The following is a 16218-nucleotide window of genomic DNA, read 5'->3' on the forward strand; positions in this document are numbered from 1 at the left end:
CTCAGGATTTCGGAACCACTCTCAGTGCGTGGGGGAGCACGAGAGAAAACTCCACGAAGCTCTCTTCAGACACAGGTGTTCCCTGTTAGGGGGAAGTCCGAGAAATATATTCCCTGATCATGAGGTGACAGCCCCTGACCCTGGGCATTCCAGCGCAGATCCCTAGCATTTCCTGGCAGACAGAAATTATGAAAACCCTCAGGGGAGATGAGCTGAGGCATTCCGTTAGAACCCACGCGCTGCCGACCGTTGGTGGAACCTACCACGCTCAGGATTCCAAAACGATTCTCAGAGCGTTGGGGAGCTCGAGAGACACCTCCACACAGCTCTCTTCAGTTACAGGTGTTCCCTGTTCTGGGAAGTCCGAGACATACCTTCCCTGACCTTGGGGAGGCAGCCTTTGACAGTGGGATTACTTGAAACCAACCCCTAGTATTCCCTGGCCGCCGGAATTTAGGAAAACCCTCAGGGGAGACGAGCTTAGGCATTCCGTTAGAACCCACGCGCTGCCGACCGTTGGTGGAACCTCCCCACGCTCAGGATTCCGGAACCATAATCAAAGCGTGGGGGCGCTTGAGAGAAAACTCCAGGCAGCTCTCTTCAGTCACAGGTGTTCCCTGATAGGGGGAAGTCCGAGAAATAACTTCCCTGACCTTGGGGTGACAGCCGCTGACCCTGGACATTCCAGCGCAAATCCATAGCATTTCCTGGAAGCCAGCCATTAGAAAAACCCTCAGGGGAGACGAGATTAGGGATTCCGTTTGAACCCACGGACTGCCGACCGTTGGTGGAACCTGCACACGCTCAGGATTCCGGAACCATTCTCAATGCGTGTGGGAGCTCGAGAGACAACTCCACGCAGCTCTGTTCAGTCACAGGTGTTCCCTTTTGAAGGGAATTCCGAGAAATTACTTCCCTGACTTTGGGGTGGCATCACCTGATCCTGGGAATTCCGGTGCAGATCCCTAGCATTCCCTGGCAGCCAAAAATTAGGAAAATAATCAGGGGAGACGAGCTTAGGCATTGAGTTAGAACCCACACGCTGTCGACCGTTGGTGGAACCTCCCCACGCTCAGGATTCCGGAACCATAATCACTGCGTGGGGGAGGTCGAGAGGTAACTCAACGCAGCTCTCTTCAGTCACAGGTGTTCCCTGTTAGGGGGATGTCCGAGAAAAACATTCCCTGACCTTGGGGAGGCAGCCTTTGTCACATGGAATTCCTGCAAACACCCCTAGCATTCCCTGGAAGCCAGAAATTAGGAAAACGCTCAGGGGAGACGAGCTTAAGCATTCCGCTAGAACCCACGCGTTGCCGACCGTTGGTGGAACTTCCCCACGCTCAGGATTCCGGATCCATAATCACTGCGTGGGGGAGCTCGAGATGTAACTCAACGAAGCTCTCTTCAGTCACAGGTGTTCCCTGTTACGGGGAAGTCCGAGAAATCTATTCCCTGACCTTGGAGTGGCAGCCTCTGTCACTGGGATTTCCTGAAAACCCCCCTAGCATTCCCTGGCAGAGAGACATTAGGAAAACGCTCAGGGCAGACGAGCTTAATCATTCCGTTAGATCCCATGCACTGCCGACCGTTGGAGGAACCTCCCGACGCTCAGTATTCCGGAACCATTGTCAGTGCGTGGGGGAGCTCGAGAGACAACTTCACGCAGCTCTCTCCAGTCACAGGTGTTCCCTGTTAGGGGAAGTCCGAGAAATATATTCCCAGGCCTTGGGGTGTCCGCCCCTGATACTGGGTATTCCAGCGCAGATCCCTAGCATTCCCTGGCAGCCAGAATTTAAGTAAATCCTCAGGGGAGACGAGCTGAGGCATTACGTTAGAACCCACGCGCTGCCGACCGTTGGTAGAACCTGCCCACGCTCAGGATTCCGGAACCATAATCAGTGCGTGGGGGAGCTCCAGAGACAACTCCACGTAGCTCTCTTCAGTCACAGTTGTTCCCTGTTAATGGGAATTCTGAGAAATAACTTCCCTGACCTTGGGGAGGCATCCTCTGTCACTGGGATTTCCTGCAAAACCCCCTAGCATTCCCTGGCACAGAGATATTAGGAAAACACTCAGGGTAGACCAGATTAGGTATTCCGTTACAACACACGACTGCCGACCGTTGATGGAACCTCCCCACCCTCAGGATACCGGAACCATTGTCAGTGCGAGGGGGAGCTCGAGAGACAACTCCACGAGCTCTCTTCAGTCACAGGTGTTCCCTGTTAGGTGTAAGTCCGAGAAATAGATTTCTTGACCATGGGGAGGCAGCCTCTGTCAGTGGGATTTCCTGCAAACCCCAATAGCATTTCCTGGCAAGAGACATTAGGAAAACCCTCAGGGGAGACAAGTTTAGGCATTCCGTTAGAACCCACGCGCTGCCGACCGTTGGTGGAACCTCCCCACTCTCAGGATTCCAGAACCATAATGAGAGCGTGGGGGAGCTCGAGAGACAACTCCACGCAGCTCTCTTCAGTCACAGGTATTAACACTTAGGGGGAAGTCCGAGAAATACCTTCCCTGAACTTAGGGTAGGCAGCCTCGGTCACTGGGATTTCCTGCAAACCCCTAGCATTCCCTGGCAGAGAGACATTAGGAAAATCCTCATGGGAGACGAATTTAGGCAATCCGTTAGATCCCACACGATGCCGACAGTTGGTGGAACCTCCCCACGCTCAGGATTCCGGAACAATTCTTAGTGCATGGGGGAGCTCGAGAGACAACTCCACGCAGCTCTCTTCAGTCACAAGTGTTCCCTGTAAGGGGGAATTCCGAGAAATAACTTCCCTGACCTTGGGGAACAGATTCTGTCACTCAGATTCCCTGCAAACCCCCCTAGCATTCCCTGGCACAGAGACATTAGGAAAACCCTCAGGGGAGACGAGCTTATGCATTCCGTTTGAACCCAAGCGCTGTCAAAAGTTGGTGGAACCTCCCCACGCTCAGGATTCCGGAATCATTCTCAATGCGTGTGGGAGCTCGAGAAACAACTCCACGCAGCACTCTTCAGTCACAGGTGTTCCATGTTATGGGGAAGTCCGAGAAATACCTTCCCTGAACTTGAGGAGACAGCCTTTGTCACTGGGATTTCCTGCAAACCCCCCTAGCATTCCCTGGCAGAGAGATTTTAGGAAAACCCTCAGGGGAGACGAGCATATGCATTCCGTTAGATCCCATGCGCTGCCGACCTTTGGTGGAACCTCCCCACGCTCAGGATTCCAGAACCATAATCACTGCGTGGGGGAGCTCGAGAGGTAACTCAACGCAACTCTCTTCAGTCACAGCTGTTCCCTGTTAGGGGGAAGTCTGAGAAATCTATTCCCTGACCTTGGAGTGGCAGCCTCTGTCACTGGGAATGCCTGAAAACCCCCCTAGCATTCCCTGGCAGAGAGACATTAGGAAAAACCTCAGTGGAGATGAGCTTAGGCATTCCGTTAGATCCCATGCGCTGCCGACCGTTGGAGGAACCTTCCAACGCTCAGGATTCTGGAACCATAATCATTGCGTGGGGAAGCTCGAGAGACAACTCCAAGCAGCTCTCTTCATTCACAGGTGATCCCTGTTAGGTGGAAGTTCGTAAAATATATTCCCTGACCTTGGGGTGGCAGCCCCTGAGCCTGGGCATTCCAGCGCAGATCCCTAGCATTCCCTGGCAGCCAGAAAATAGGAAAACCCTCATGGGAGACGAGCTTAGGCATTCCGTTAGAACCCACGTGCTGCCGACCGTTGGTGGAACCTCCCCACGCTCAGGATTCCGGAACCATTGTCAGTGCGTGGGGGAGCTCGAGAGACAACTCCACGCAGCTCTCTTAAGTCACAGGTGTTCCCTGTACGGGGGAAGTAAGAAAAATATATTCCCTGACCTTGGGGTGGCAGCCTCTGTCACTTGCATTTCCTGCAAACCCCCCTAGCATTCCCTGGCAGAGAGATTTTAGGAAAACCCTCAGGGGAGATGAGCTCAGGCATTCTGTTAGATCCCATGCGCTGCCGACCGTTGGTGGAACCTCCCCACGCTCAGTATTCCGGAACCAATCTCAGTGCGTGGGGGACCTCGAGAGACAATTCCACGCAGCTCTCTTTAATCACAGGTGTTCCCTGTTAGGGGGAAGTAAGAAAAATATATTCCCTGACCTTGGGGTGGCAGCCCCTAAGCCTGGGCATTCCAGCGCAGATCCCTAGCATTCCCTGGCAGCCAGAAAATAGGAAAACCCTCATGGTAGACGAACTTAGACATTCCGTTAAAACCCACGTGCTGCCGAACGTTGGTGGAACCTCCCCACGCTCAGGCTTCCGGGACTATAATCACAGCGTGGGGGAGCTCGAGAGGTAACTCAACGAAGCTCTCTTCAGTCACAGGTGTTCCCTGTTAGGGGGAAGTCTGAGAAATCTATTCCCTGACCTTGGAGTGGCAGCCACTGTCATTGGGAATGCCTGAAAACCCCCCTAGCATTCCCTGGCAGAGAGACATTAGGAAAAAACTCAGTGGAGACGCGCTTAGGCATTCTGTTAGATCCCATGCGCTGCCGACCGTTGGAGGAACCTTCCCACGCTCAGGATTCTGGAACCATAATCAGTGCGTGGGGAAGCTCGAGAGACAATTCCACGCAGCTCTCTTCAGTCACAGGGGTTCCCTGTTAGGGGGAAGTCCGAAAAACATATTCCCTGACTTTGTGTTGGCAGTCACTGAGTCTGGGCATTCCAGCGCAGATCCCTAGCATTCCCTGGCAGTCAGAAAATAGGAAAACCCTCATGGGAGACGAGCTTAGGCATTCCGTTAGAACCCACGTGCTGCCGACCGTTGGTGGAACCTCCCCACGCTCAGGATTCCGGAACCATTGTCAGTGTGTGGGGGAGCTCGAGAGACAAATCCACGCAGCTCTCTTAAGTCACAGGTGTTCCCTGTACGGGGGAAGTAAGAAAAATATATTCCCTGACCTTGGGGTGGCAGCCTCTGTCACTTGCATTTCCTGCAAACCCCCCTAGCATTCCCTGGCAGAGAGATTTTAGGAAAACCCTCAGGGGAGATGAGCTCAGGCATTCTGTTAGATCCCATGCGCTGCCGACCGTTGGTGGAACCTCCCCACGCTCAGTATTCCGGAACCAATCTCAGTGCGTGGGGGACCTCGAGAGACAATTCCACGCAGCTCTCTTTAATCACAGGTGTTCCCTGTTAGGGGGAAGTAAGAAAAATATATTCCCTGACCTTGGGGTGGCAGCCCCTAAGCCTGGGCATTCCAGCGCAGATCCCTAGCATTCCCTGGCAGCCAGAAAATAGGAAAACCCTCATGGTAGACGAACTTAGACATTCCGTTAAAACCCACGTGCTGCCGAACGTTGGTGGAACCTCCCCACGCTCAGGCTTCCGGGACTATAATCACAGCGTGGGGGAGCTCGAGAGGTAACTCAACGAAGCTCTCTTCAGTCACAGGTGTTCCCTGTTAGGGGGAAGTCTGAGAAATCTATTCCCTGACCTTGGAGTGGCAGCCTCTGTCACTGGGAATGCCTGATAACCCCCCTAGCATTCCCTGGCAGAGAGACATTAGGAAAAACCTCAGTGGAGATGAGCTTAGGCATTCCGTTAGATCCCATGCACTGCCGACCGTTGGAGGAACCTTCCAACGCTCAGGATTCTGGAACCATAATCATTGCGTGGGGAAGATCGAGAGACAACTCCAAGCAGCTCTCTTCATTCACAGGTGATCCCTGTTAGGTGGAAGTTCGTAAAATATATTCCCTGACCTTTGGGTGGCAGCCCCTGAGCCTGGGCATTCCAGCGCAGATCCCTAGCATTCCCTGGCAGCCAGAAAATAGGAAAACCCTCATGGGAGACGAGCCTAGGCATTTTGTTAGAACCCACGTGCTGCCGAACGTTGGTGGAACCTCCCCAGGCTTAAGATTCCGGAGCTATTATCACTGCGTGGGTGAGCTCGAGAGGTAACTCAACGCAGCTCTCTTCAGTCACAGGTGTTCCCTGTTAGGGGGAAGTCTGAGAAATCTATTCCCTGACCTTGGAGTGGCAGCCACTGTCATTGGGAATGCCTGAAAACCCCCCTAGCATTCCCTGGCAGAGAGACATTAGGAAAAAACTCAGTGGAGACGCGCTTAGTCATTCTGTTAGATCCCATGCGCTGCCGACCGTTGGAGGAACCTTCCCACGCTCAGGTTCTGGAACCATAATCAGTGCGTGGGGAAGCTCGAGAGACAACTCCACGCAGCTCTCTTCAGTCACAGGGGTTCCCTGTTAGGGGGAAGTCCGAAAAACATATTCCCTGACTTTGTGTTGGCAGTCACTGAGTCTGGGCATTCCAGCGCAGATCCCTAGCATTCCCTGGCAGTCAGAAAATAGGAAAACCCTCATGGGAGACGAGCTTAGGCATTTTGTTAGAACCCACGTGCTGCCGAACGTTGGTGGAACCTCCCCAGGCTTAAGATTCCGGAGCTATTATCACTGCGTGGGTGAGCTCGAGAGGTAACTCAACGCAGCTCTCTTCAGTCACAGGTGTTCCCTGTTAGGGGGAAGTCTGAGAAATCTATTCCCTGACCTTGGAGTGGCAGCCACTGTCATTGGGAATGCCTGAAAACCCCCCTAGCATTCCCTGGCAGAGAGACATTAGGAAAAAACTCAGTGGAGACGCGCTTAGGCATTCTGTTAGATCCCATGCGCTGCCGACCGTTGGAGGAACCTTCCCACGCTCAGGATTCTGGAACCATAATCAGTGCGTGGGGAAGCTCGAGAGACAATTCCACGCAGCTCTCTTCAGTCACAGGGGTTCCCTGTTAGGGGGAAGTCCGAAAAACATATTCCCTGACTTTGTGTTGGCAGTCACTGAGTCTGGGCATTCCAGCGCAGATCCCTAGCATTCCCTGGCAGTCAGAAAATAGGAAAACCCTCATGGGAGACGAGCATAGACATTCCGTTAGAACCCACGTGCTGCCGACCGTTGGTGGAACCTCCCCACGCTCAGGATTCCGGAACCATTGTCAGTGCGTGGGGGAGCTCGAGAGACAAATCCACGCAGCTCTCTTAAGTCACAGGTGTTCCCTGTTCGGGGGAAGTAAGAAAAATATATTCCCTGACCTTGGGGTGGCAGCCTCTGTCACTTGCATTTCCTGCAAACCCCCCTAGCATTCCCTGGCAGAGAGATTTTAGGAAAACCCTCAGGGGAGATGAGCTCAGGCATTCGGTTAGAACCCGCGCGCTGCCGACCGTTGGTGGAACCTCCCCACGCTCAGTATTCCGGAACCAATCTCAGTGCGTGGGGGACCTCGAGAGACAATTCCACGCAGCTCTCTTTAATCACAGGTGTTCCCTGTTAGGGGGAAGTAAGAAAAATATATTCCCTGACCTTGGGGTGGCAGCCCCTAAGCCTGGGCATTCCAGCGCAGATCCCTAGCATTCCCTGGCAGCCAGAAAATAGGAAAACCCTCATGGTAGACGAGCTTAGACATTCCGTTAAAACCCACGTGCTGCCGAACGTTGGTGGAACCTCCCCACGCTCAGGCTTCCGGGACTATAATCACTGCGTGGGGGAGCTCGAGAGGTAACTCAACGAAGCTCTCTTCAGTCACAGGTGTTCCATGTTAGGGGGAAGTCTGAGAAATGTATTCCCTGACCTTGGAGTGGCAGCCACTTTCACTGGGAATGCCTGAACACCCCCCTAGCATTCCCTGACAGAGAGATATTAGGAAAACCCTCAGGGGAGACGAGCTTAGGCATTCCGTTAGAACCCACGCGCTGCCGACCGTTGTTGGAACCTCCCCACGCTCAGGATTCTGGAACCATTGTCAGTGCGTGTGGGAGCTCGTGAGACAACCCCACGGAGCTCTCTTCATTCACAGGTGTTCCCTGTTAGGGGGAATTCTGAGAAATATGTTCAAAGACCTTGGGGTGGCAGCCCCTGAACCTGGGCATTCCAGCGCAGATCCCTAGCATTCCCTGGCAGCCAGAATTTAGGAAAACCCTCATGGGAGACGAGCATAGGCATTCCGTTGGAACCCACGTGCTGCCGACCGTTGGTGGAACCTCCCCACGCTCAGGATTCCGGAACCATTCTCAGGGCGTGGGGGATCTCGACAGACAAATCCACGAAGATCTCCTCAGTCACAGGTGTTCCCTGTTAAGGGGAAGTCCGAGAAATACCTTCGCTGGGGAGGCAGACTCTGTCACTGGGATTTCCTGAAAACCCCTAGAATTCCCTGGCAAAGGGAAATTAGGAAAAACCTCAGGGGAGGCGAGTTTAGGCATTCCGTTAGAACCCAAGCGCTGCCGGCCGTTGGTGGAACCTCCCCATGCTCAGGATTTCGGAACCACTCTCAGTGCGTGGGGGAGCACGAGAGAAAACTCCACGAAGCTCTCTTCAGACACAGGTGTTCCCTGTTAGGGGGAAGTCCGAGAAATATATTCCCTGATCATGAGGTGACAGCCCCTGACCCTGGGCATTCCAGCGCAGATCCCTAGCATTTCCTGGCAGACAGAAATTATGAAAACCCTCAGGGGAGATGAGCTGAGGCATTCCGTTAGAACCCACGCGCTGCCGACCGTTGGTGGAACCTACCACGCTCAGGATTCCAAAACGATTCTCAGAGCGTTGGGGAGCTCGAGAGACACCTCCACACAGCTCTCTTCAGTTACAGGTGTTCCCTGTTCTGGGAAGTCCGAGACATACCTTCCCTGACCTTGGGGAGGCAGCCTTTGACAGTGGGATTACTTGAAACCAACCCCTAGTATTCCCTGGCCGCCGGAATTTAGGAAAACCCTCAGGGGAGACGAGCTTAGGCATTCCGTTAGAACCCACGCGCTGCCGACCGTTGGTGGAACCTCCCCACGCTCAGGATTCCGGAACCATAATCAAAGCGTGGGGGCGCTTGAGAGAAAACTCCAGGCAGCTCTCTTCAGTCACAGGTGTTCCCTGATAGGGGGAAGTCCGAGAAATAACTTCCCTGACCTTGGGGTGACAGCCGCTGACCCTGGACATTCCAGCGCAAATCCATAGCATTTCCTGGAAGCCAGCCATTAGAAAAACCCTCAGGGGAGACGAGATTAGGGATTCCGTTTGAACCCACGGACTGCCGACCGTTGGTGGAACCTGCACACGCTCAGGATTCCGGAACCATTCTCAATGCGTGTGGGAGCTCGAGAGACAACTCCACGCAGCTCTGTTCAGTCACAGGTGTTCCCTTTTGAAGGGAATTCCAAGAAATTACTTCCCTGACTTTGGGGTGGCATCACCTGATCCTGGGAATTCCGGTGCAGATCCCTAGCATTCCCTGGCAGCCAAAAATTAGGAAAATAATCAGGGGAGACGAGCTTAGGCATTGAGTTAGAACCCACACGCTGTCGACCGTTGGTGGAACCTCCCCACGCTCAGGATTCCGGAACCATAATCACTGCGTGGGGGAGGTCGAGAGGTAACTCAACGCAGCTCTCTTCAGTCACAGGTGTTCCCTGTTAGGGGGATGTCCGAGAAAAACATTCCCTGACCTTGGGGAGGCAGCCTTTGTCACATGGAATTCCTGCAAACACCCCTAGCATTCCCTGGCAGCCAGAAATTAGGAAAACGCTCAGGGGAGACGAGCTTAAGCATTCCGCTAGAACCCACGCGTTGCCGACCGTTGGTGGAACTTCCCCACGCTCAGGATTCCGGATCCATAATCACTGCGTGGGGGAGCTCGAGATGTAACTCAACGAAGCTCTCTTCAGTCACAGGTGTTCCCTGTTACGGGGAAGTCCGAGAAATCTATTCCCTGACCTTGGAGTGGCAGCCTCTGTCACTGGGATTTCCTGAAAACCCCCCTAGCATTCCCTGGCAGAGAGACATTAGGAAAACGCTCAGGGCAGACGAGCTTAATCATTCCGTTAGATCCCATGCACTGCCGACCGTTGGAGGAACCTCCCGACGCTCAGTATTCCGGAACCATTGTCAGTGCGTGGGGGAGCTCGAGAGACAACTTCACGCAGCTCTCTCCAGTCACAGGTGTTCCCTGTTAGGGGAAGTCCGAGAAATATATTCCCAGGCCTTGGGGTGTCCGCCCCTGATACTGGGTATTCCAGCGCAGATCCCTAGCATTCCCTGGCAGCCAGAATTTAAGTAAATCCTCAGGGGAGACGAGCTGAGGCATTACGTTAGAACCCACGCGCTGCCGACCGTTGGTAGAACCTGCCCACGCTCAGGATTCCGGAACCATAATCAGTGCGTGGGGGAGCTCCAGAGACAACTCCACGTAGCTCTCTTCAGTCACAGTTGTTCCCTGTTAATGGGAATTCTGAGAAATAACTTCCCTGACCTTGGGGAGGCATCCTCTGTCACTGGGATTTCCTGCAAAACCCCCTAGCATTCCCTGGCACAGAGATATTAGGAAAACACTCAGGGTAGACCAGATTAGGTATTCCGTTACAACACACGACTGCCGACCGTTGATGGAACCTCCCCACCCTCAGGATACCGGAACCATTGTCAGTGCGAGGGGGAGCTCGAGAGACAACTCCACGAGCTCTCTTCAGTCACAGGTGTTCCCTGTTAGGTGTAAGTCCGAGAAATAGATTTCTTGACCATGGGGAGGCAGCCTCTGTCAGTGGGATTTCCTGCAAACCCCAATAGCATTTCCTGGCAAGAGACATTAGGAAAACCCTCAGGGGAGACAAGTTTAGGCATTCCGTTAGAACCCACGCGCTGCCGACCGTTGGTGGAACCTCCCCACTCTCAGGATTCCAGAACCATAATGAGAGCGTGGGGGAGCTCGAGAGACAACTCCACGCAGCTCTCTTCAGTCACAGGTATTAACACTTAGGGGGAAGTCCGAGAAATACCTTCCCTGAACTTAGGGTAGGCAGCCTCGGTCACTGGGATTTCCTGCAAACCCCTAGCATTCCCTGGCAGAGAGACATTAGGAAAATCCTCATGGGAGACGAATTTAGGCAATCCGTTAGATCCCACACGATGCCGACAGTTGGTGGAACCTCCCCACGCTCAGGATTCCGGAACAATTCTTAGTGCATGGGGGAGCTCGAGAGACAACTCCACGCAGCTCTCTTCAGTCACAAGTGTTCCCTGTAAGGGGGAATTCCGAGAAATAACTTCCCTGACCTTGGGGAACAGATTCTGTCACTCAGATTCCCTGCAAACCCCCCTAGCATTCCCTGGCACAGAGACATTAGGAAAACCCTCAGGGGAGACGAGCTTATGCATTCCGTTTGAACCCAAGCGCTGTCAAAAGTTGGTGGAACCTCCCCACGCTCAGGATTCCGGAATCATTCTCAATGCGTGTGGGAGCTCGAGAAACAACTCCACGCAGCACTCTTCAGTCACAGGTGTTCCATGTTATGGGGAAGTCCGAGAAATACCTTCCCTGAACTTGAGGAGACAGCCTTTGTCACTGGGATTTCCTGCAAACCCCCCTAGCATTCCCTGGCAGAGAGATTTTAGGAAAACCCTCAGGGGAGACGAGCATATGCATTCCGTTAGATCCCATGCGCTGCCGACCTTTGGTGGAACCTCCCCACGCTCAGGATTCCAGAACCATAATCACTGCGTGGGGGAGCTCGAGAGGTAACTCAACGCAACTCTCTTCAGTCACAGCTGTTCCCTGTTAGGGGGAAGTCTGAGAAATCTATTCCCTGACCTTGGAGTGGCAGCCTCTGTCACTGGGAATGCCTGAAAACCCCCCTAGCATTCCCTGGCAGAGAGACATTAGGAAAAACCTCAGTGGAGATGAGCTTAGGCATTCCGTTAGATCCCATGCGCTGCCGACCGTTGGAGGAACCTTCCAACGCTCAGGATTCTGGAACCATAATCATTGCGTGGGGAAGCTCGAGAGACAACTCCAAGCAGCTCTCTTCATTCACAGGTGATCCCTGTTAGGTGGAAGTTCGTAAAATATATTCCCTGACCTTGGGGTGGCAGCCCCTGAGCCTGGGCATTCCAGCGCAGATCCCTAGCATTCCCTGGCAGCCAGAAAATAGGAAAACCCTCATGGGAGACGAGCTTAGGCATTTTGTTAGAACCCACGTGCTGCCGAACGTTGGTGGAACCTCCCCAGGCTTAAGATTCCGGAGCTATTATCACTGCGTGGGTGAGCTCGAGAGGTAACTCAACGCAGCTCTCTTCAGTCACAGGTGTTCCCTGTTAGGGGGAAGTCTGAGAAATCTATTCCCTGACCTTGGAGTGGCAGCCACTGTCATTGGGAATGCCTGAAAACCCCCCTAGCATTCCCTGGCAGAGAGACATTAGGAAAAAACTCAGTGGAGACGCGCTTAGGCATTCTGTTAGATCCCATGCGCTGCCGACCGTTGGAGGAACCTTCCCACGCTCAGGATTCTGGAACCATAATCAGTGCGTGGGGAAGCTCGAGAGACAATTCCACGCAGCTCTCTTCAGTCACAGGGGTTCCCTGTTAGGGGGAAGTCCGAAAAACATATTCCCTGACTTTGTGTTGGCAGTCACTGAGTCTGGGCATTCCAGCGCAGATCCCTAGCATTCCCTGGCAGTCAGAAAATAGGAAAACCCTCATGGGAGACGAGCTTAGGCATTCCGTTAGAACCCACGTGCTGCCGACCGTTGGTGGAACCTCCCCACGCTCAGGATTCCGGAACCATTGTCAGTGCGTGGGGGAGCTCGAGAGACAACTCCACGCAGCTCTCTTAAGTCACAGGTGTTCCCTGTACGGGGGAAGTAAGAAAAATATATTCCCTGACCTTGGGGTGGCAGCCTCTGTCACTTGCATTTCCTGCAAACCCCCCTAGCATTCCCTGGCAGAGAGATTTTAGGAAAACCCTCAGGGGAGATGAGCTCAGGCATTCTGTTAGATCCCATGCGCTGCCGACCGTTGGTGGAACCTCCCCACGCTCAGTATTCCGGAACCAATCTCAGTGCGTGGGGGACCTCGAGAGACAATTCCACGCAGCTCTCTTTAATCACAGGTGTTCCCTGTTAGGGGGAAGTAAGAAAAATATATTCCCTGACCATGGGGTGGCAGCCCCTAAGCCTGGGCATTCCAGCGCAGATCCCTAGCATTCCCTGGCAGCCAGAAAATAGGAAAACCCTCATGGTAGACGAACTTAGACATTCCGTTAAAACCCACGTGCTGCCGAACGTTGGTGGAACCTCCCCACGCTCAGGCTTCCGGGACTATAATCACAGCGTGGGGGAGCTCGAGAGGTAACTCAACGAAGCTCTCTTCAGTCACAGGTGTTCCCTGTTAGGGGGAAGTCTGAGAAATCTATTCCCTGACCTTGGAGTGGCAGCCTCTGTCACTGGGAATGCCTGATAACCCCCCTAGCATTCCCTGGCAGAGAGACATTAGGAAAAACCTCAGTGGAGATGAGCTTAGGCATTCCGTTAGATCCCATGCACTGCCGACCGTTGGAGGAACCTTCCAACGCTCAGGATTCTGGAACCATAATCATTGCGTGGGGAAGATCGAGAGACAACTCCAAGCAGCTCTCTTCATTCACAGGTGATCCCTGTTAGGTGGAAGTTCGTAAAATATATTCCCTGACCTTTGGGTGGCAGCCCCTGAGCCTGGGCAATCCAGCGCAGATCCCTAGCATTCCCTGGCAGCCAGAAAATAGGAAAACCCTCATGGGAGACGAGCTTAGGCATTTTGTTAGAACCCACGTGCTGCCGAACGTTGGTGGAACCTCCCCAGGCTTAAGATTCCGGAGCTATTATCACTGCGTGGGTGAGCTCGAGAGGTAACTCAACGCAGCTCTCTTCAGTCACAGGTGTTCCCTGTTAGGGGGAAGTCTGAGAAATCTATTCCCTGACCTTGGAGTGGCAGCCACTGTCATTGGGAATGCCTGAAAACCCCCCTAGCATTCCCTGGCAGAGAGACATTAGGAAAAAACTCAGTGGAGACGCGCTTAGGCATTCTGTTAGATCCCATGCGCTGCCGACCGTTGGAGGAACCTTCCCACTCTCAGGATTCTGGAACCATAATCAGTGCGTGGGGAAGCTCGAGAGACAACTCCACGCAGCTCTCTTCAGTCACAGGGGTTCCCTGTTAGGGGGAAGTCCGAAAAACATATTCCCTGACTTTGTGTTGGCAGTCACTGAGTCTGGGCATTCCAGCGCAGATCCCTAGCATTCCCTGGCAGTCAGAAAATAGGAAAACCCTCATGGGAGACGAGCTTAGGCATTTTGTTAGAACCCACGTGCTGCCGAACGTTGGTGGAACCTCCCCAGGCTTAAGATTCCGGAGCTATTATCACTGCGTGGGTGAGCTCGAGAGGTAACTCAACGCAGCTCTCTTCAGTCACAGGTGTTCCCTGTTAGGGGGAAGTCTGAGAAATCTATTCCCTGACCTTGGAGTGGCAGCCACTGTCATTGGGAATGCCTGAAAACCCCCCTAGCATTCCCTGGCAGAGAGACATTAGGAAAAAACTCAGTGGAGACGCGCTTAGGCATTCTGTTAGATCCCATGCGCTGCCGACCGTTGGAGGAACCTTCCCACGCTCAGGATTCTGGAACCATAATCAGTGCGTGGGGAAGCTCGAGAGACAATTCCACGCAGCTCTCTTCAGTCACAGGGGTTCCCTGTTAGGGGGAAGTCCGAAAAACATATTCCCTGACTTTGTGTTGGCAGTCACTGAGTCTGGGCATTCCAGCGCAGATCCCTAGCATTCCCTGGCAGTCAGAAAATAGGAAAACCCTCATGGGAGACGAGCATAGACATTCCGTTAGAACCCACGTGCTGCCGACCGTTGGTGGAACCTCCCCACGCTCAGGATTCCGGAACCATTGTCAGTGCGTGGGGGAGCTCGAGAGAGAAATCCACGCAGCTCTCTTAAGTCACAGGTGTTCCCTGTTCGGGGGAAGTAAGAAAAATATATTCCCTGACCTTGGGGTGGCAGCCTCTGTCACTTGCATTTCCTGCAAACCCCCCTAGCATTCCCTGGCAGAGAGATTTTAGGAAAACCCTCAGGGGAGATGAGCTCAGGCATTCGGTTAGAACCCGCGCGCTGCCGACCGTTGGTGGAACCTCCCCACGCTCAGTATTCCGGAACCAATCTCAGTGCGTGGGGGACCTCGAGAGACAATTCCACGCAGCTCTCTTTAATCACAGGTGTTCCCTGTTAGGGGGAAGTAAGAAAAATATATTCCCTGACCTTGGGGTGGCAGCCCCTAAGCCTGGGCATTCCAGCGCAGATCCCTAGCATTCCCTGGCAGCCAGAAAATAGGAAAACCCTCATGGTAGACGAGCTTAGACATTCCGTTAAAACCCACGTGCTGCCGAACGTTGGTGGAACCTCCCCACGCTCAGGCTTCCGGGACTATAATCACTGCGTGGGGGAGCTCGAGAGGTAACTCAACGAAGCTCTCTTCAGTCACAGGTGTTCCCTGTTAGGGGGAAGTCTGAGAAATGTATTCCCTGACCTTGGAGTGGCAGCCACTTTCACTGGGAATGCCTGAACACCCCCCTAGCATTCCCTGACAGAGAGATATTAGGAAAACCCTCAGGGGAGACGAGCTTAGGCATTCCGTTAGAACCCACGCGCTGCCGACCGTTGTTGGAACCTCCCCACGCTCAGGATTCTGGAACCATTGTCAGTGCGTGTGGGAGCTCGTGAGACAACCCCACGGAGCTCTCTTCATTCACAGGTGTTCCCTGTTAGGGGGAATTCTGAGAAATATGTTCAAAGACCTTGGGGTGGCAGCCCCTGAACCTGGGCATTCCAGCGCAGATCCCTAGCATTCCCTGGCAGCCAGAATTTAGGAAAACCCTCAGGGGAGACGAGCATAGGCATTCCGTTGGAACCCACGTGCTGCCGACCGTTGGTGGAACCTCCCCACGCTCAGGATTCCGGAACCATTCTCAGGGCGTGGGGGATCTCGACAGACAAATCCACGAAGATCTCCTCAGTCACAGGTGTTCCCTGTTAAGGGGAAGTCCGAGAAATACCTTCGCTGGGGAGGCAGACTCTGTCACTGGGATTTCCTGAAAACCCCTAGAATTCCCTGGCAAAGGGAAATTAGGAAAAACCTCAGGGGAGGCGAGTTTAGGCATTCCGTTAGAACCCAAGCGCTGCCGGCCGTTGGTGGAACCTCCCCATGCTCAGGATTTCGGAACCACTCTCAGTGCGTGGGGGAGCACGAGAGAAAACTCCACGAAGCTCTCTTCAGACACAGGTGTTCCCTGTTAGGGGGAAGTCCGAGAAATATATTCCCTGATCATGAGGTGACAGCCCCTGACCCTGGGCATTCCAGCGCAGATCCCTAGCAT

This window comes from Vicugna pacos, unplaced genomic scaffold, assembly GCF_048564905.1.
Source record: "Vicugna pacos unplaced genomic scaffold, VicPac4 SAC-SAT, whole genome shotgun sequence".
Lineage (NCBI taxonomy): Eukaryota > Metazoa > Chordata > Mammalia > Artiodactyla > Camelidae > Vicugna > Vicugna pacos.